We start from the raw sequence: 23,280 nt of genomic DNA on the forward strand, positions 1-23,280 counted from the left end.
ATCAATGTTCTTCTTTTTCTATAAAAGAACAATGTGTATTAATGTGTATTGATCGTTGGAAACCACCACGAGAACTTTTGTGTTATGGGTGTTTTCAAAACAAGAGCAAAATAGAAGAACACGATTGTATTACTTCGGACTATAATATGTTATGCTATAATGCATGGCGTACAATGGTAAGCGGACAAACTTTTGATGATTTATATGAAGAATTTGCAAGAGTGCATTGTGATACTGAAATTGATGATTGGGAATTTACATGGACATTATATAACATTTTATTAAACAAAGATAACATTCAGTTAATTACAGAGTTATTCTTAGTAAAAGATTTACATTATAATATACATAAGAAATAGTAATAATGGAAAATAAAAACTCTTCTGGTAATCAATTACAAAATAATAATAAAAACAATGTGTATAAATTAACAAAAGCAAGTGATAAAAGACTTTCAGCAATAAATTGGCCAGTATGTAATTGTGCATATACTAATATAAATATAGATTGTATTAAACAATATATCAAGGAATGTATCTGTATGTAAACTATATATATATTATTGAAATTTGTAAATAAAATTTTTTCTCATTTTATATTACATGTTTTATTTATTTCCTTACACATCTTATATATTTTACTTCAACGCGAAAATTTTTTCAATACACTTACAGTGTAAAAGTAAACTATGTTTCAAATATGACTTACAATTTATACGTAGGGAAAAATTCTTTAAAAAATTTTTTCATCAAATTAGAACTTTAACAAAAATCCGTATGTTATGATTCGCCTACATAAAATTTGTGCATTTTATATTGCATGCATGTGAAAAACGCTTTTCACATTTTTTAGTTTACGGTTTTGCATTTTCACAACTTGCATTTTCATTTTGACAACTTGCATTTTCATTTTCGTAACTTGCATTTCTAAAAATTTTTTTGAAAATTACATTTTCGTAACTTGCAGTTTTTTTTTCGTTTAACAAGTTACATTTTCACGTTTGACAAGTTGCATTTTCATTTTCACTTTTAATTTTGTTCAATCACTTCATATTTTTTACGGATCGCTTGGTGTACAAGCTCAGAGCAGCTACGCTGCGAACTATTAAAATATTTTGTTCGTTCAGTTGCTTTTTTTTTGTTCAATCACTTCATTAGAAGTTCCGTGTTAATTATTGGATTGTATGCTAAAACATACTCCTAAGAACAGGTACTCTGTGAACCTACAAATAATTTCGAAAATACTAACTAAGCTCGTTTTTAAAATATTTTATTGGTTCGTATCTTATTTTATTATTTCGCTTCTTTTTTTATTGGTTCGTATCTTATTTTATTATTTCGCTTGGAACACAAGCTCAGAGCAGCTACGCTGTAAACTTGTAAAATAAATCGTCTGTTACACAGACTCGTTTTTTAAAATTGGTGTTAATTATTTGTTTTTGAAAAAAACACTTTTCGACATTTATATCACGTGTATGTGAAAAAACTTTCTGCATGTTAGGATTCGCGTTTGTAAAATTAGTTTCTGCATGTATGTGAAAACTTTTTGCATTTTGTAAGTATATAAATCATACTATAATATTACTGAGTTTTTTAAATTCGTTATTAAATCAGTTTCTGTTTTATATTCTCCTATGCCATTGCAAAGTTGGTTAATTTTAATAATGGATCGCTTCTTATTTTTATTGGTTCGTATGCCAGAGCATACTCGCTAGAGCAGCTACAAGAAACTATGTTTTCAAAAATCGCAAACTTGTCAATGTAAAATACTCATCAAACTTTTAAATACTTCAAAGTATTAGTAAAAAAATATAAAACACTCATCAAATACCAATTTTAAACGCTTTTCCAAAAAAAAGTAAACGATAGAAAGCATAAAGGAGTTTCACCTTGTAAAATGTCAATAATACCTTTTATTTAGGAAAGTTTTAATATTAAATAAAAATCAAGAAATGAAATTCGTATATATTTATTTCGGTAATATTATATATACAAGCAAAATAATATACAAGCAAATAATAATAATAATAATAATAATATATACAATCAAAATAATAATAATATTACATAAAAGTTAGACAATATATACAGAATCACCGAAAATTAATATTTCTTATTCTTTGATAGTAGAATATCTACTAATTCATTCAAATATCTTGGGTTTCTTATTAATTTGAAATATTCTTCTTCAAATATGATTGTATTTACACACATTCTATGTGAGTTTCGAAATATGTTATAAAGTTCTTTTCTCACATTTTCTTTAATAAAAATTAACCATGTCTCTGTTTCTAAAGCTTCAATGTCCATAAAAAGGCAACGGTGAGACATTTGTTGCGGACAGTCAAAAAAACAACCCTGACATAATAATACACAATTAGGGTTCCAATTTAAAATAGCGTTTTTGATGCACTTTTCATCCACAAACACTTGTGTACACTTACACTTTTCTTCTTCTTCGTTCTTCTTCTTCATTGATAAGTCTAAGGGCTCCGTTTGTGGTGGTGGTGGTGGTAGTGGTGCTGGTGAAGGTGAAGGTGTAACACTTGCCTGTAGTGTGTCGGGTTTACACTCGTCCAGTTCGTCAAATAATCGCAAAATTTCTTCTTCCTCCCCTTCACTAAATAAGTCAGGTGAAGGTAGTCTTTCTTCTTCTTCTTCATCCTCCTCCTCTTCTTCAGTAAATAAATCGGATGATGATGGTGTTCTTTCTTCTTCTTCTCCATCCACCTCCTCTTCTTCTGCGGTAAATAAATCAGGTGATGGTGTTCTTTCTTCTTCTTCTGTACTATCTAGTGTCCACTTTAAAGATGGTGGTTGAATGTTTTTTACTCCTAATAATGACGAGGATGCTGGAAGTGCTGGTAAAGATGTCCTCACTCCAGCAGGAGATGATGGGATTAATACTGGATCTTCTCTTAAGTCAATAATTTCTTCCTCTATAATAATTTCTGAGGATACTGGCGAAGCTGGAGAAAAATACTGAGTTTCCTCGTCAATAAATATATCTGGTAAATCTCTCGCAGTTTTAAACTTTTTCCTTGGAGATTCTACAAAGTCAAATGTAGAATCCCAATCTACTTCGTTGCAAAGTTGAATTTCTCGCTGTACTTGACTCTGAATCGACTCCATGACGATACTATACCAGTCTTCTCTTCATACCTAATATATAAGGAAAACTTTATCGATAACATCATATCACGTGATACTTTAAACATTTTTTCAAACAGTCCTACCACGCCAATTAAAATATTTTCATATGTACTTTTCCAATTCTCTATGGAATTTTTATAAATATAGAAATAGCAAACATGTTCTCATATAATCTTTTAAAATATCAACATTTGGTATTTTCACTTTGGTAAAATCATTCCCCACATTTTACAACGGTATTCATAAGACGTACTATTTAATCATCTGTCATCTATGTGCAGATTTAGATACATCACGTGTAAATAAATAGTTTACATGCTTTTAAAATAAAATCTGTTATTTACAACTTCTATTATTATTCATGTAAACAATACATCGACCCTACATACACCAGCATATTGTCCACGTAAAATAACGGATGCCACAAACTATCTTTGTATTTGCATTCATTCATTCATTATTATTACAATCTTCTATTGCAATCGTATTTAACATCCCTTCATGTTTCAACATGATCATCATTCAATAGGTGAATGTTCTTTTGCATTCGCGTTCAATAACCTCATATGTTCTACCATTCGTAATGTAAAAACTTTCTTTGTATTCATTATTAACAAACTATCATAAAACTTGATTTTTATTAGTCTGTCTCCAACCTGTGATGTTTATCTTCCAAATCACCAATCTTTCTTTTATGTTTTCACCGACATCGCCAAAGTTATTTCTATTAGTTTGTCCCCAATTTCTAATGTTCTACGTGTGCAATCTTTCTTTTATGTTTTCACCAACAATGTCTTTTTTGTGGATCTACCACGACACCAAAGTTATTTCTATTAGTCTGTCTGTCTCCAACCTGTGATGTTTATCTCCCACGTCCGCAATCTTCCTTTTGTTCACCTACCGCGGCGCCAAAGTTATTTCTATCAGTCTGGCGGTATTCTGTAATGTTTACCAAACGTGTCAACGGTCTTCCTTTGTATTTAAATTCAAGTTTTAGCAAGCACACATTATCACTCCTACCCAACCGGGTTTCCAAAAGCGCGCGAAAAGTTCAGTTCATGTCTTAAGTTCATCAGCAACAGACGTACGGAAACCACGCTCTGTATATGTACCATCATAGTGTATCATACCGTACACGAGGTTTTACCACGCTCACCGAGTATGCTCACACAGTTTAAGAGTAATAATTACAAGAGAATAAAAAATACGATCCAACAAATTAAAAAGTCACGCATGAATAAATATTTCCCTCCCATCATACAGTATTCAGCTCCAATGATAAGGGTCCCGGGTTCGATCCCAGTGCGTATCACATAAACATTTACACATCTTTTATTCTCTCTCCACATATTGTTCGTGTAATCTTTTATTCTCTCTCACATATTGCTCGTGTAATCTTTTATTCTCTCTCACATATTGCTCGATCATCTTATTTTTAACAAATAAAACAATTTCCTAGCACTTTATGAGATTTCATAGAAATCGAACCGTTAAATATATTAGGAGAATATATTTTTTATTCTATCACATATTGTTCGTGTAATCTTTTATTCTCTCTCACATATTGTTCGTGTAATCTTTTATTCTCTCAGAATGACGTATCAACAGATTTAATTCAAATTTCCATTATTATTATTTTTAAAAATACCCAGTATAAAGTCTCTACAGACACGTATACAAACTCGAAAAAGAACACATGACCTTTCCATGTCAGCACAACTAAAAACAGAAATATAACAACTTTCTAATACACGTAACCAGGTCATCAAACCCTAATAACCTAACCCAACCGGCTGCCAACACAGACCATTACTTTCTATATTAATTATAGTACCTAACGGTACCTGTGGAATTGTTTGTCTGTTACTACTCCGAAAGTGTGGGAAAATGACTTTCGGACGCCAATAGTTCGGAAACTATACAACATAAAGAGGGCGGGTAAAAAATTCACTGAAGAAGTCATACCTGCTCCATTGAATTTTGCATGTTTCACAATCCTACCATGCACGCGCAAGGGATTCCCCAAAGGAACGTAAGGAGTCCCGGATAATCTGCCAAGTGAAACTTGGTCTAAATGAATATGAATTGATAGGCTTTCAACCAGGTAACAATAATTCGTTTGTATTAAGTCGATATCTGGAACAAATACAAAATGGCGGACACCTTCTTGCCCGTTGTGTGTGGTTGCATAATCGCCAGATACGGATGCCGGCCAACATTGACGTTTTGAGTATTAAGTGTAGCGAATTTGTACTCAAATGTTCAAGAAAGACATCTGGAGTGTCGATAGAGCATAACAGATGAAGCAGGGTGATTCACATGTGTGGAAACACTTAACGAAAAATGCCCAGAAATGCACACATACTCAGTAAACGTGAGTTCAAATCGTCGGAAATGTAAGGATTAACGTCAAGAACATGAAAGCCATTGCGAATTCACCAATAATATTCCCTCAAATCGATGCTATATGTTGTGCACGGTTGCATACCAATAAGGATGCAACAACTGAAGCCAAGTTGAAATTGTACAATTGGACTCACTAAGAAACTGGGTAAACTAAATGAATGTCACTAGTGGGATCACATGATCGATATTGAAATGTGGCCAATGTGTGTGTTAGCAACATGTAGCTAATGGACAAATATCAACATGTCCCACTACTGCTGGGACAGCGTTTCAGGTGCGAAAAATAGGAAAATAACTACTCGGGTCTTGAATCTGAGGCCGTGGGCTGCCAGTAGGATTGGAAACTGCGACCACGCGAGCAAAAGCGAGCGCTCTAGCCGTGAGGTTCGAAGGAGCCTCACTTTCTATGTATTAATTTCTTTGAGGAGTACCCACTTTCTTTGGCAAGCGCTCTTGTACAGCCTCCCGACATGCTTGTGTGTTTCATTTTGTTACTCGTACTGCACAGTTGTAAACAATTAGAGCTTTAAGACGTTTCTTCCTATTTCTCATGTCGTTTTACTTTCCATATGTATGGTGTTTCAGCTGTAGTGTTAAATGTGCCAAATCGGTTCATTTTCGTCTTTGTCTTGGCATGTGCACGTGTGTAAGATACAATTTCTGGAGGTATTTTCCTATATTTCGAGTACGTCATATGTCCTAGAAGACGTGGGACATGATACAAGTTTGTTATTTTTACTCTCTATCAGAATTTGAACCATGCATTAAGCGATTTCTTTTCATATGTGTCGACTGTGGAATATTGTCCCAAACAAAGAGGGACATTGATACAATCGTGTTCTAGTTATGTTCTACCAAAAGGTGCACCAGATGTAATAGCAGAATGTACAGTGTTATTTTCCTAGTTTTCGCACGTAAGACGGTGTCCCAGCAGTAGTGGGACATGTTGATATTTGTCCATTAGCTACATGTTGATATCAACACACACATTGGCCACATTTCAATATCGATCATGCGATCCCACTCGTGACATTCATTTAGTTTACCCAGTTTCTTAGTGAGTCCAATTGTACAATTTCAACTTGGCTTTAGTTGTTGCATCCTTATTGGTATGCAACCGTGCACATCATATAGCATCGGTTTGAGGGAATACTATTGGTGAATTGGCAATGGCTTTCATGTTCTTGACGTTAATCCTTACATTTCCGACGATTTGAACTCACGTTTACTTAGTATGAGTGCATTTCTGGGCATTTTTCGTTAAGTGTTTCCACACATGTGAATCACCCTGCTTCATCTGTTATGCTCTATCGACACTCCAAATGTCTTTCTAGAACATTTGAGTACAAATTCGCTACACTTAATACTCAAAACGTCAATGTTGGCCGGCATCCGTATCTGGCGATTATGCAACCACACACAACGGGCAAGAAGGTGTCCGCCATTTTGTATTTGTTCCAGATATCGACTTAATACAAACGAATTATTGTTACCTGGTTGAACGCCTATCAATTCATATTCATTTAGACCAAGTTTCACTTGGCAGATTATCCGGGACTCCTTACGTTCCTTTGGGGAATCCCTTGCGCGTGCATGGTAGGATTGTGAAACATGCAAAATTCAATGGAGCAGGTATGATTTCTTCAGTGAATTTTTTACCCGCCCTCTTTATGTTGGATAGTTTCCGAACTATTGGCGTCCGAAAGTCATTTTCCCACACTTTCGGCACCTTGTAGATCTGAAACTATGTCCGATAGCCGAAAGTTCAAGAGAACTTTTTTCCTTGTCTCAGTGTCAGGAGTCACCTCCCAAGAGTTGTAACACTTATTTTGCAACACCCGATATATATATATATATATATATATATATATATATATATATATATATATATATATATATATATATATATATATATATATTAATTCTAACAGTTTATTTGATATTCAATCACATTGAAATCATAGGGGGGACATTCTCCTTTGGCCCAGTTCCTCCCTATATCACGCTCAAATTTGAACCATCAACATTTCTTTAAAGCTGATTTACTTCCGTCTTAGCATTTTCCTCCACCATAGAACTGGTAACGAACGATTGACATTTGTTTTGTCCTTTCGTTTATTGCCTTTGGCCCACTCACCCTCCTGCAGAGTTATCCACCCCCTCCTGCTTCCGGTATGCTTCCAAGGTCTTCACGAAAAGGCATGGCTCTGTTGGTCTTCACGGGGTGAGGAGAATGAGGAAGCTTGACCATACCAGAGGAGGGCGGCGATAGATTTCATTTTGCTGATTACAGACGGAAAACGAATGGCACAATAATTTTGAATAAAGTACTTCGCTCCTTTTGTATGTATGGATATACGAAATAAATAATTATGTTTCTTGTGCTTGGACTTTACAAATGAGACCTACTTCTGTGGTGTTCTTGATCAAAATTCATGAATTTACGTCTACTTTAACATTTGTAATGTTCGAAAAATTGACAAATTTAGGATAATAATAATAATAACAGAAATCAACAATAAATTAGCAAAATGTATCCAGACCACGCTTCATTCAGCCTTCACTTTGCTCTCCTCAAATTTTGATGAAGATTGGTTGTGTGAATTGGCTTCAAGGATGAAAGGAGATCACCTCTATTTCGTATTTTACAGAGAGGGGTGATACGGACTCTTAAGAGCTCTAATTGTTTGCATTCATTTTTTTTTTTTAGTTAGCCAACCAATGAACTTGCGGATACATAAATATAAATGTTAAAATCTAAATTATTGCAATGATCATGAATGTCCTCCGCTTCGAGTTTGTTACCTTTCCAGTAGACTTGTTGGATATTTCAAGTTTGCAATAGAATAGGACTAAATTCTGCTTTGTAAACATAATGGCAGTTTTTACTACTTACTACTTATTACTACTTACTACTACTTACTACTTATTACTACTTACTACTACTTACTACTTATTACTACGTACAATAAACAGGGGCGTCATTTAGGGAGGGCAGGAGGGGGCAATTGCCCCCCCGCAAGAGTTTGAGGAATACATATACTTTAATCTATTGTCTACTAGCCTAATACACTAGTACAAAACGTAAAAGTCTTATGTCGGTGGCACTCTTGCCCCCCCAAGCGAAGTCTGAAATGACGCCCCTGACAATAAAAGTTACAAGCATTCTGAACTTTTTTTTCATATTTTTGCCAATAGTCCTAAAGGTAATTTTTAGAATATTGATAACTAAGAATTGCTCTTAAAAATAGGTCGTAACTATGATGTTTCTTGTTTCTACACTCATATACTTAATACTGATACTGGTATGCCGTGTAAGTAGTCTATATAATTTAATGTCAAATACTTCTAGGCCTAAATATTAATTTGTCCCAGTAGACCCCACTAGGTGTCCCAGTTGACCTGCCAATGTGAACAAATGGGACAATCTGCACTGTCGAAGAAACTTATACATATCTTTAATAAAATATTTTTTATTGACCTCAAAAAAATGTGGAATGTAGGCGAACGATCACTCTTTAATATATCACCTCTTGTTTTTCAATTGAATCAAAATTGTCAGTTAAAAAAAATCGGAACGAAAAATTGTCCCAATTGTCCCTACTCTACCCTGTGTTGTTTCCTTGGTTTGAGTCAGACGTAAGGTCTACTTCTGATATCACAAATATATTTGTAGGTTCTAGAAGGCCAATTGCGGAAATCTGGTATGTTCCAGGACTAAGATTATCGAACATCTCACTAGCAAGTACTCATGTAGCAGATCGATCATCTTCGGACAGAACAATAGCTCTATCTGTATTTATTAATGTAGAACAAGAAGACTCTTTGAATACAAACAGAAACTAAAAAAAAAAGAAAAAAGAAAAATAAAAAAATAGTTTGATGTGCTTGTGCTTCACATGGAACTGTCTACATTATGCAATTCTTGAAAATAATGAAAAAAAAATTTTGAAATTATCATGATAAAACTTCTGCCTACATGCACCAGGCAACGCTACTATCCATCACGAAGTGAATTGCCAGTTCTACAGCAGATGTTGGAAGTGCACTCGTTTTGGTTCAAACACAGGCATGAGTGTTGCCGGGTGCATGTAAGTAAAAGTTTTATCATGATAATTTTAAAGTTTCTTTTTCATTGTTTTCAGGAATTGCATAATGTGGACAGACCCTTAACACACCTTTTGATGCACTGAAACACCAGCAATGTTACCAGTTCAGAGTGCTAATTTATGAAAACTACGATTTCACTAGTTACCTCTTTCAGAGGCCTAAGCTGATTGGTTATCGGTGAAAATGAGAAATTCTTTTTTTTTCCCGCTTAATAGTTTCCAAGCTACTCCAACTATACAAACTGAAAATTAACGACAGAACATCCATATGTATGAGTTATGAGTCAATTTACGTGATTTGCAAAAAAAAAAAAAAAAAAAAGATTTACACCTTTGGTTACATCTGGCAACAGTGCGTAGTTACTAGTGTACTTCAATCCTTGCTTCTAGTTTAAAAATATATACACGAACAAGGCTTCATTTTGGTATAACCACTACTCGTATACCGCTTCCGGTTCAAAAGTTCTAGTATCCCAAACTCCGGGTTGCATTGCATATTGGACATCCTGTACTTTTGAACTACCAGTCTTAACAGTCCTTTCTCGTGAAAATTCTTTCGACCCTTTCCTCACTCCTCACTCATTAGTATTTACGGATGTATACAAAGAAGAGATAAAACAAAAAAAAAATCAATAATGCCAGTTCAAAAATCTTTTTCTCATGAAGTAACATCATTTCACACCAAAATTTTCAAGTATCCATTTACTGAATGCCCATATCGTGTATGCATGCATTTGCATGCATTATTTAATAAGTAAATAAAGTATACACACAATTAATTATGTCAGTGATAAACGGTGTTTATTGGGAAAAAAAACCTCTCCAAACAATGAAGATTAATCTTAGACTGGTGAAGTGGTTATCCTTCGTTTTCATTATCATTTGGCCATGAAACAAACGCCTGACAGATATACAACCCCTATATACAACTATGTTATGTTGGAATATAGAGTATGATGCTTTACTTTTTCAAAAATTTCAGGGGTGACATCCAGAAGTCCTAAACGGCAGAAGTCCTAAAAATATAGGCATTAGTCCTAAATTTTAGGACTTCTGCAGTTTAGAACTTCTGCCTTTTAGGACTTGTGCCGTTTAGGACTTCTGCCTTTTTCATTCGCTTGCTTTAGTTCTTAAATTCGTCACCACCACACGAAATTGGGACGATGCAGCAACTAGTAGGCAATAATGTTACGAACGTAGCTAATTCCAACAGCTATATTTGTACGAACGTAGCTATATTTGTACTACTGAGATTATTATTATCACTATCTGTTCTGCACTTATACACGAGTTACATAATACAACCTATTTCATTCTAAGAATTAATTACATAATTAGTTAAGAAATTAGTTTCTTTTGAATGGAGATACGAGAATCCTAAGACAAATTCCTAAAACAAATATAAATAAATAAAAAATGTTTAAAAATCATATTTTACCAGACTTCTGAAACCAAGCAAACATTCAAAATTGCAATATATACTATGCGGAGCGTATTTTATTAAGAGTAGGACAAAAATCCACCAACGTTTACTTAATTAGGACAAAAGCTCACTAGACATTTCACGAGTGAACATTAAATACCAACTGTATACATAAAGAACGCAGTAAATTTAAAATTGAACAAAGAACATTTATTATGCAATACAGTGGGTGACATTCATAAGTCCTGAACGGCACAAGTCCTAAAAATATAGGCACTAGACCTAAATTTTAGGTCCTGTGCCATTTTTGCGGCTAATATAGCAACATATTAGATATTTGTAAGAAGCAACGGCGCGTTGCTTGTTACAAATAAACCGTAACAATTATGCTTATTTTGATGTTTTGCACAAGCGGATCGGAGACTTGGGTGTTTTCACGGTTGTGCACTTGTTTCAATAATTGGGAAGGTGAGGGAACAATATATTGTAGCATAGATTTAGTCAGACGGTTAAATTATACGGATTTCATACTGTTTTATCTAAATTCGCTTACTGCAACCTTCCATATAACTTGTTTGGCGTGTGTTTCGCTTGCAATAAGCTTAATAAAGCTTTGCCATTGATAAGAATACGCTTATACTTGGCTTGCGTTTGAGATAATTTGACTTGTGTTTAACTTGTGAAGACAAGCTTGCCACAAGCCTTGCCCAGATGTAACTAACTAGCTTGCCACAAGCTTGCCGCAAGCTAATTGGCTTGCATAGTATAGCTTGCGGCAAGCTAATTGACCTTGCAACAGCAAGTTTGTGGCAACTTGCAGCAAGTTTAAATTGCTGTCTGGGATGTGGGTCGGGAGTCAGCGGGGGGGGGGGGGGGAGGCGGATACCGAGATAAGTAAAAGTAATCCAAAATGACCGATATTAGTGTCAAATCTATAGTTTTTGCGGTTGCTGAGATCAATGGTGACACTTTCATTAGTGATCACTTGCAAATTCAGCTACCATTGTATGCGAGCCGGGAGTCAGCGGGAAGGGGGAGCGGAGGATACCGAGACATCTGAAAGTAATCCAAAATGATCGATTTAGTCTCAGATCCATAGTGTTCGCAGTCGCGGAAATGAGGGTAATACTTCCACAGGCCTTGACTTCTATACGAAGAATGGGTATATTTAGCTAATATATATATATATACTGATCAAAAAATTAGGGAATCAGATGAAAACACATGTAAAACTTCTTAGGAATAATATGAGAACACTGTATCTTGTCCAGTTCAGATTAAAATCGTGAAGGCCCAACGTGCAAACGAACCGTTTGGAACATCTGTGCATGTGATCAGTGACGTGGCGCTACCAGATATCATTTTGTAGTGTGGCGCTGCCAACACATTTCAGCTCCAGGATACCTTTGTTTTCATTGTGTTTAGTGCGTCACAAATCTACGTAGTGAAATTGCGCAACAACGTTATTTGCCAGAATCGTTGGCATGGCGAGCTGTCGGCAGGTTGGAAGCTGGTCAGTCATGGCGGGAGGTGGTACATGCCATAGGAGTGGCACAAAGTGTGATTTCCCGATTGTGGAATTGATTTCAAACAACTGGAAGTGTTCGAAGAAGACAAGGACAGGGACTTCCACTGGCAACCAAAGCCAGAGACGATCGTTATCTCTTGTTAACAGCCCGTCGAAACCGGCGTCAGAATACAACTATGCTCCCGCAAGCCTCCCGAACAATAACAGGACGCACAACATCCACTCAAACGGTCCGCAATCGTCTCCAAGAAGGTGGTCTCTACGCACGTAGGCCTATGGTGTGTATCCCATTAACTGCACGACACCGTGTTGATCGAAGAACGTAGGCGGAGGAACATCGTGGGTGGGAACCCAATGAATGGGGCAATGTTTTGTTCTCTAACGAGTCTCGATTCAGTGTAGAGCCTGATAATCGACGTGTTTTCATCTGGAGAGAGTGTGGAACACGACACAATCCCATTTTTGTGCAAGAAAGATCCCAGTATCATGGTGGTGGACTGATGGTGTGGGCAGGAATCAGCATTGATGGGCGTACTGAGCTCCACATCATCCGAAATGGCTCTTTGATGGCTCTCAGATATAGGGATGAGATCCTGAAAACTCTTGTTCTTCCTTATGCTGGTGCCATTGGTGATTCGTTCCTTTAATGGATGACAATACTCGTCCTCAAAGAGCTCGGTTAAGGGATGAGATGCTGGATGCTGAGGGTATCGCTCGGATGAAGTGGCCAGCATGCTCTCCGGATCTCATTCCAGTTGAGCATGTCTGGGATATGCTTGGCAGACGAATTGCCGCTAGACCAGTAAATCCAACAACCATTCCAGAGCTGGAAGTCGCTCTTCTGGATGAGTGGCACAATATCCCCCAAGAACTCATCGATAATCTGATTGAATCCATGCCACGCAGGTGCGAGGCTCTGTTGGCTATTCGAAGTGATCATATGACATATTAAGGAACAATCAGTGTTGTTGCCTTGCCTGTTTGTGAGCAGTTCGAGAGGTGCACACATAACCGTCTTGTGTCATGAGCCATGTGAACAAGGTTTTCCGTGCCCCAACACCAGTATGTGCCCCATTTTTCTAGTGTATCTTAAAGCATTCTTTCTTGTATGATATATATGAGTCAAGCACAAGCTTATTCATACACTATCTTAAGGTCTTGTGTGATATTTCAGCTGAACCCCTAATTTTTTTTAGCATTAGTACTCTAATGAGGATGGTGACATGTAAAGATAATTAAAAATTATCAATATTAATGTCAAATTTATAGTTTTGGGGCTCCATAAGTTCATTGGTGACAGTTTTGGTGCCCTTTGTGTCCAAAATGAAACGTATTCTCCTCTTGCGAAGAACGGATATTCTGCTAGTCTGTATTAATAACTAACGGAAGTTTCACTTAATATATTTCTCGCTGCTCAAATTTACTCACTATATGTGTGTAAAGTAGAATTAAAACCTGTTACTTTAAGTATTTTTCCGTTAGTGAAATACATTGTATATACAGTAGGACGTTGATAATCCTAACGTCAAAAATCCGAACGCGGTCCCTAGAAGCTTTTTACATTTTCTCTTCACGCTAGCGTTAAACAAACAATAGCGTGTCCATCGACGTTATGTGAAATCAGTGTTTTTACAAAAGTTCATTTATATGTAATTGTTTGTCATATATTTTTATTTTTATTTTTTCTTAGGCGTATAAGTTTTAAGTGTGACTTACAAGAACAGTGTTATTTAGAGTACAAGCAAGTTCTTCAGAAACATTAAACGTAAGTAGCCTTACGTACGGTATTGTAATTACTGTATGTACTGAATAGCCACTGTATCGATAGAAAAACATACCGTACGGTACATGTAAGCCTAAATGGCATTTTCTTGGTCATTTTCGAAAATCCGAACAATTTGAAAATCCGAATACCTGTGGTCCCAATTAATTCGGATTTTCGACTTCGCACTGTATATGCTGCAGACATGTTACAGCAAGTAAGATTGCTAGCATCAGGCCCACAAATAGTTTTTAAACTATATTGTCCTGTTTTTGTCAATATTTCCGAACCAATGATTTTTTCTAATGGTTTCAAAATTTCCGGAATTTTACATAGAATAATGAAGACATCTCTATGAAATATATGTTTGATTTAACATATTAACTAAAATGATTCTGTGATTAACAAAAATGATGATTCTGATAATACCCAAATTTTCCGTTTTTTCCCCAGCTCGGGAAAACCGTAAGAAAAACTGTTTTTTTTAACCCAAAATTTCCGTTTTTTTCACAGACCTTCACAACACTAGTCTGAACACACAGTGCATTTAACACTCCTAACGATGGTGAATGTTAACACCACGAAATCGGCAACTATAACTGAAATGAACATGTGACCATCGCCACTAGACCTTGGCACAATGGCAGAGCGTTGCATTGTCTGATGAATCCCGACATCATCTTCATCATGACGATGTGAGGGTGCGAATCCGTCATGTTCAAAGGAAACAGCTCCTTGACATCTGTACTGCGGGACGGAGACAAATTGGCTGGGGCTTAATTATTATCTGGGGAAAATTCAGGTGAGCATCCATGTGTCTAGTGGAGCTCAAGCAAGGCACCATGACGGCCGAGGCGTCGCACGCTGCTTGCAGACTACGTACACCCCTTCATGACGGCCATGTTTCCCATCGGTAGTGGCATTTTTCCACAAGATAATGCACCATGTCACAAGGCCAGGAGTGTGATGGAGTGGTTCGAGAAACACAAGAGCGAGTTCCAAGTGATGTGCTGGCCCTCAAACTCTCCGAATCTGAACCCAATCGATCACATGTGGGATATAATTGAACGTGACGTGAGGGCGCATCACCCCCTCCCAGGAATTTATGGAAATTAGATGACCTGTATGTGCATATGTGGTGCCAACTCTTTCCAGCGATCCACCGAGGAACATTGCGACCATGCCAAGACGCGTTGCCGTTGTTATTCCTGCGAAAAGGTGGACATACTAATAATTAGGTAGATAGTCATATTGGTCTGGCTGATGTGTGTGTATATTTTAACTCGTATATTTTGTCTCGACTCGAATTTCGAGACGTCTCGACTCGAATTTGAGGCGATTCGAGACACGAGTCGAGACAGCAACATATTTTCGAGTCGAGACACGAGTCGAGACAACATTTTCTCGAGACGAGTCGAGACAGTCTTAAATCTCGACTCGACTCGACTCGTGCGCATCCCTACCGCTTCTTAAATTTGACAAGAATTTTTACGTGTTGATTCTATAGAATGCTTATTTGAAGAGTAGCAACAAATAACTGAAACTGTTGTTGTTGGAAAACCAAATTTTACTGAATAATACTTGTGTTACCACCAAAGGTAAGAAAAAATAATACTAATAGTTTTACTAATGCACTACATATTTACTAGTAGTACCGGCATCCATAGCCTTAAACCCATCAAACGTACCTCGGCATTGCCAAGTCGGTAAGCACATTATTTACGGAAAATATTTTCTAAAATATAAAATTAAATATTTTGTTTCAAATAGGCTATAACATAATTCATGCATTAATATGTTCTATAATTATCTCAAGCTAAGATTTTTTTATCCATTCAATGCATTCAGAACTTCATGAAGGTCTTATGTTGAATGTTGTTGTAAACTTAACGTGAATGCACCTAATTCGCCCAAGGGAAGTCCCAAATCTGATAAAAATCACTTTCAATGTGATCACCTTAACCCGTAAGTACTATGGACCGTCTCCCAGACCGCTGTGATTTTTTGTATCATTATATTTGCTATACCACTACCATTACAAGTGAATTTTTTCGTGTACCTTCCTGTCTAACAAATAGTTACATATTGTGAAGTTTGTGTTATAGTTGATCTCCTGTACGCGGCGCTGGATGGGTCGCGCGGTCTCACAGACGTACTATAGTAGTTACGTGAGTATTTTACTGTTTAGCAGTCTTTCGTTATCTGCCAATTATTAACTGCTTTATGTCTTCCCGTGTGGCTTGTCTGGCACCACATATCAAATAATGAGCCAGAGACTGGAAAAGATGAAATAATCATATCTTATAACATGACTAAGGGCGGAGTGGATACTCTAGACTAAAAATGTACAAATTACACCTCAAGTCGTTGAACAAGATGATAGCCATTGACAATTTTCTTTATGCTGCGTATGCTGGATGTTGCGTATGGTATCAATGCGTATGTTTTGCATCAATCCTACGCTAAGTCAGCAGTGATACAAGATTTGATTTCATGAAAATGTTGGCAAACGGACTTCTGAGGCATCATATGGAACGTAGTTTGTTCAAAGGACATCTGTCACAAAGGCCTGAGGTTTTCAATCAAGAGCATACTGCAGATTGAAAGTGAGATTTCCACCATCTCGCACGAGTGACGAGTTCAAGAAGACGAAATTGTGGTCTTCCGTAAAATGCGTCCTAAGCGGAAAGAAAATTATTAATGTCAGGGGTGTGGGGTGCAGATGTGCTTTCAGTGCAACAAAGAAATGTTCCAAGTGCCTACCCAAAGACAGTCCATGAAGTCAGAAAAGTTATTACAGTTATTTCTTTACCGGTAAAATGCATTTTCTACACATTCGCCATCATATAAGAACGGAAAATTAGTTTTATTCATTACCTTTTCACTAAACAAAAATGTAACAATACTTTCTTGTAGGTTTGAAAAAGCTACAATTCCATGATTTTTTCTGTTTTTTTTTAAATCTCAGTGCATCTATAAGAACAATATATTTTGGAATAGTGTTATTTTGACTATATAGAAACAGAGAAATAAATGGAATATTTCAATAATTAAAATTTTATAATAACAGAGAAAGAATTGTTTAAACTTTTGACTGTGTTTCCTTTCTCATTGTTTTAATAATATAAAACTTTTTTGCATAGTGAAATTACTATTCTTTATTTTTCTATAAACAACTATAATATGTAGGATAGCATTTTTAAAAATATATAATAACACTACTTTTCAGAAAATGAAAAAGAACAATGCGGTCTGACAGACCGCTCCATAGTAGTTATGTGATTATTTTCGTCCATAGTACTTAAGGGTTAATTGTATCAATAAAATACTAACAAAAAGCTCAAAAACCCACGTGGGTTTTAAAGTGGGTTTTTTCAGGTGAGTCCAACCCGAAACAAAACGGTGGGTTTTTTCGAGCTGGGCCCATTTCGGCAAACCCTGCATTATCACCTATTCTTTAGCCTAGCCTGCACAACATTGGGACGTAAAACTAAAATATTTCATTTCACTTCATTTTAAAAGAAAATCTGGGGTGTTAGCATGATTGAATCGTTAATGGAATTTCCTAGACTTCGCACGTGCTGGAAAAGTAGAACAGAAGAAGTAAAAGAAGACCCATTGTGGAAAGTGAGACCGCATGTTCAGAAAATAAGAGGTGCTTGTATTCAATTTCCCAAAGAATGAAATAACAGCTTTGATGAACAAATGATATTTCACGGAATCTGAAAATTTGACAATACGTTAAAGGAAAATCCCATCCAACAGGAATGAAAACCTTTATAGCATGCGTACTGAATGGCATTACTCTCAATTTTCATTTGTGTAATGGTTTCCGTGGATTGTGTGGCTAAAATTAACCATAATATTTACTTACAAATTCAAGGATAGAAACAATTAAATTTTATTAAGGACTGTTAAAATTTCAATATTAAGAAGGAATCTATATTTTATTTTTATACTAGTGGCCATGTTTGATTTATATAGCACAGAGAAGCCTAAATCTGCAGTTGCTTAGATTTCTCGGGGGCAAGAGGGGGCCCGGGTCCCTCCTAAATTTTTGCTGGTCCCCTAAAATTTTCACGGTAGGCTTCCAAATGACCTATAATATGGTAATGAACTATACTATGGTTGGATCCCCCCCCTACATTTTTGTGCTGGCCACGGGTATGGTTAGAAAGCCATGCACGCATATGTATAACAATAGCTACTTTCTATTTGACATCTTATTGTCGCATATATGCTACATCCCTTTCCCAGCCCATAAAACGGAGTAACGTAAAAAGTCAACAAATTTGTTATTATTTGAGGCTTTCTAAACAGAGAAACTGATTTAACATGTTTCACAAAACGTCCACTATTTGATGGGTCGCTAGAAAATATGCGACTTTTAACTATTTAGGCCAACCTTTGGCGATGGTAATAATGAGAAAAAATAGATCTTGTTAGTTTGTAAAATACGGTATTTAAAAAAGAAAGAAATGAAATTTAGAAAAAAATGGGTCAATATACTTTTCACAGAAAAAATACGAACTTTTTTTCTATTTAGGCCCTAGAGCAATACTTGACGTATCAGATAAGCGAACATTGCAACGAACTAGGAATAGAATTACAAAAAAAAAAAAAAAAAAAAGCTATATGAACGGTCGGGTTCGGGCTCACACGAGGCTCAAAGCTGTACTAAAAGTATGTTAAGCATTCTAGCATAATAATAAAATAAATAAATAAAATTACTTACTCGCTTCAGTTTAAAGTGCGGTGGACACTGTTGGCTGTTGCTTACTAGACCTCGCGCGTTGCTATATAACGTAGAGTGACGCTATATAATGTGTTGAGATTAGGGATGGCCACAAAGTTCCGGTTCCGGCGGAACTGGTTCCACGAGGAACCGGTTCTCGAAGATCCGGTTTTCAGAATCGGTTCTAGACCTAGATCCGGAAACCCGGTTCCAGAACCGGATCTTAGGAACCGGTTCAGATCTGGATCTGAAAACCCGGTTCCAGAACCGGATCTTAGGAACCGGTTCCAGACCTGGATTCGAAAGCCCCCAAAGACCCGTAAAGGAGGCACAAAGTTCACTTTCAAAAATAATGCAAAGAGGACCATGCGCTTGTGCCTTTCCCGCCCAGACCCGCTTGTGCCTCCAGAAAAAAAAAATTGGTCCACCAGTGGGTGTTAAGTCAAATGAGTTGGCCAGTTTGCCTGTTTAGCCAATGAGTTTGCCAGTTACCCAGTTTATTTAGCCAAATGAGACAAGCTGCCGCCACCTGGGCGCCTGCCTGTCGCTTCCACCATTTCATCTAGCATATTGTTCACAGCTTGCCAGCAGCTCGCTTTTAGCGTAGGGATGGTAACAAAGTTTCGGGAACCGGTTCCAAACCTGGATCCGAAGAACCGCTTCCAGACCTGGATCCGAAAAACCGGTTCCGGAACCGGATCCGTTCAGACTCGAAAACCGGTTCCACCAGGAACCGGTTCTGGCCATCCCTAGTTGAGATGCGCGATACTCCGAGATAGTTTCGATTGTGATTGCCTTAACGAGAGGTTCTTATAGCGAAATATGTTTCGCCTTAGGTTGCATGAAACTCAAATTATTGTGCGGCATAATATTTCTATAGTTTGTACAATATATTTCACTGCATATATGTGGGTTACGATTTGTTATTAGTATATATACTTTTAAACACATAGGACATTGTTTTCTAGTATTACATACGGTATCCTTATGATTTTTGAAACATTCCTCCCCATAAAATGAACTGTTACCCTCTTTACACGCTATTTTACTATTATTATTACTACTGTGAAGGCATTTTTTACAATAATATTTAGTCATTCTTTAGGGCCTTCTTTCATAGTAGTCTTGCTCAAACTATAGAAATTGGAAATGTTTCTTAATGATTTCTAAGGAATGTATTCTTGTTGATTACTCAAACCCGTTAATATTTACCAAAGTGAAAGGATTCTGTTAATTTTAGTTGCTACTTGGAAGGTACCAGTTTTGGGACTACAATAGTTAGTTGTTTCTGCACCGGCTAAATCTACCAAATCATGCACAAATTTTCAGACCTTCATGAACTTCTATTCCAACATATAGGCCTATTTGGATAATAGTATGGGATCGTGAGCTATGAGTGTTTCCCATGCGCTGCTTTGACAATGCAGTTAGTAATATAGTTAAGCTGTCTTCTGGACGTTACATGTCTAGTCTTGTAAGGTCATTTCGTTGTCACATGCTCGTCACACGATGTAAATGTACTTTTGGTGATGAGGATACAAGCAGATATAATGGAAGCCTTAACTTTTCCCATTTTGGGAACTAGTTATATAACTACCTTATTTAGTGTTCCATAACACAAAAGGTACAATAAAGTACATCTTCTTCCTGAAAATAAGGGATGGTCGCATACATGAGAACAGTATAAATCATTTTTGTCCTACCCTCTTGTACTATCTACCTTGATGGCACATTAATCCTCATTCGAAAACGAGGAGGTCCTCAGAATGGATAGAACAAGACTCGATAAAGTTACCATGAAGTAAGTAAAAGTAACACTTTCAGCCCCATATGTACCTTTTTGATACACAGTGAGGATTTACTGATGGACCACGTATCTTATTTCCTTACGTACATTGGCTGTGCAGCCCCAAGCCTCTTTGAGTAAAATATATCCCGGGACCAGACTACGTTTTGCTATGAAACCAACCTAGACGTGTAAAAACTTCTTCCGGGTGCATTTGCAGTGCGTCTGCCTCGCATCAGAACCAATTACATGCTGTGTGCCATATGAATCCACGCGATCCCGTGGTAGAAAAAAGAATATTATGAAATGAAAATCATTTACTCAGATCATGTGTATCAAATCTACTCACGTATCGACGATAATCAAATTCAGGTAAAAAGAAATATGGTATTCATAATTAGTATGTACAAATAGCAAACTAATATAATTTTATCACTTATCAAAAGTTGTTTATGATAACCACTGCAGTTCACTGCTGTTCGCTGTTCACAGTGCACTTTACGACTTGTGGGGTGGGCCAAGTTATATGCTTCTACCCTTCTGTATTTACAACCCTAGTCACAGCCTGGCGTAATAGACATCAAAGACCGTTCCCCACTACGGTCTTCGCCTCAAATAAATGGAATATATAACATAAAACGAAAGGTTGCATATGAGGATAAAACCCAACCCAAGTATGCATTATCAGTAACTAACTCACTCAGCGGAAGTCAACATCCGCTCTTGCTTCAAACGATTCTCTCTTGTGCATGCGTCTTTAGCCGTTGAAGATTTAGTATGGAAATTTGTGAACAAAACTTATAATCACTTCTTACGTATCAAATTTAGTAAAGTGACAAAGCCAAGCCAGGAATAATCCTCATGTTAGTAGCGACTACCATTAACAGTAATCAATCTGGAAATACATTCGTAAATGAAAGTAATTGAAACCATACCTAACATACCTAAGAAAACATACCTAATAAAAACAGAGAACACATGTAAAAAAAACTTATCCGTTTTTATGTTTCCATTGGCCAGCCAACCCATTTAATAGCTGATGAATTGTTGTTGGGATCTAAATTGATGAGCTCGGGTATGGCTGATACTTTCTTGATTTCATTTTATTTCTTTCCAGCAGTTGACGAGTATGCAGTCAGTAAAAGGAAAAAAACTCGACCACCTGAGAGTAACACTGATTAATCAGTGGCGGATCCTGAATTGAGCCCCGTGAGTCATGTCCCCTTCCAGTTTTTCGTCATCAAAATAAGAGTAATAGTAATGCCTGAAATTGTCATTCCTGACAGTTTATAATGAATTCATCTTTAACCTTTAGAAAGTACAGCAGAGGTTCTAACCGAGATGTTTCTAACGAAATGTTTCGTTTAGATGTGGCATCTATTCTCGTACTGGACAATCGAAGTCTTAAGGGAGAGGTTGTACGAAGGGCGGGTATTTCTGCTAGTATATATAAATGAAAGTATCTCTCTCTCTCTCTCTCTCTCTCTCTCTGTTTGTGTGTGTATATCTTTTATGGACGCCTTCATCCGATCGCCATGAAACTTTGGAAAGTTGTTGAGTACACTCCCGGGAAAGTTTTTGGCATATTAAACGTATCCTCAGTGGCGTAGACATGATTTTTTTGGGGGGGACCTCACTTATAACCACCTGATCGCTATGAAAGTTTAGTAAGTTGTTCATCACACTCCCGCGAAGGTTTTTGGAAGGGCATAGTGCATCTCTCCTCAGTGATGTAGCCAGGATTTTTTGTGGGGGTGGAGGACCTTATCTATCTGTCTGTTTGTCCTTTATTGACTCTTAAACCATTCATCCGATCGCCATGAAACTTTGGGAAGTTGTTGAGTACGCTCCCGTGAAAGTTTTTAGCATATTAAGCGTATCCTCAGTGGCGTAGATAGGATTTTTTTGGAGAGGACCTCACACCCCGATCGGTATGAAACTTTAACAAGTTGTTCAGTACACTCCAGCGAAGGTTTCTGCTAGGGTATAGTGCCTCTCTCCTCAGTGACGTAGCCAGGATTTTTTTGGGTGGGGTCTTATTTATCTGCGTTTGTCCTTTATTGACTCCTAAACCATTCATTTGATAGCCATTAAACTTTGGGAAGTTGTTCAGTACGCTACCCTTAAGGTTTTTAGCATATTAAATATGTCCTCAGTGGCGTAGCCATAATTGTTTAGGGGGATCTCATTTATAACCATCCGATCACCATGAAACTTCAGTAGGTTGTTGAGTACACTCCCGGAAAAGTTCTTGGTAGAACATAGCCTCAGTGGCACATCTATCCTCAGTGGCGTAGCCGGGATTTTTCTTTGGAGCTAGTATTATAAATGTATGTTTGTCCTTTATGCATTAGTACTGGACATCCGAAATTCATAAAA

This window comes from Thermobia domestica, chromosome 18 (assembly GCF_964235325.1).
Source record: "Thermobia domestica chromosome 18, izTheDome1.hap1.1, whole genome shotgun sequence".
In the NCBI taxonomy this organism is placed as follows: Eukaryota; Metazoa; Arthropoda; class Insecta; order Zygentoma; family Lepismatidae; genus Thermobia; species Thermobia domestica.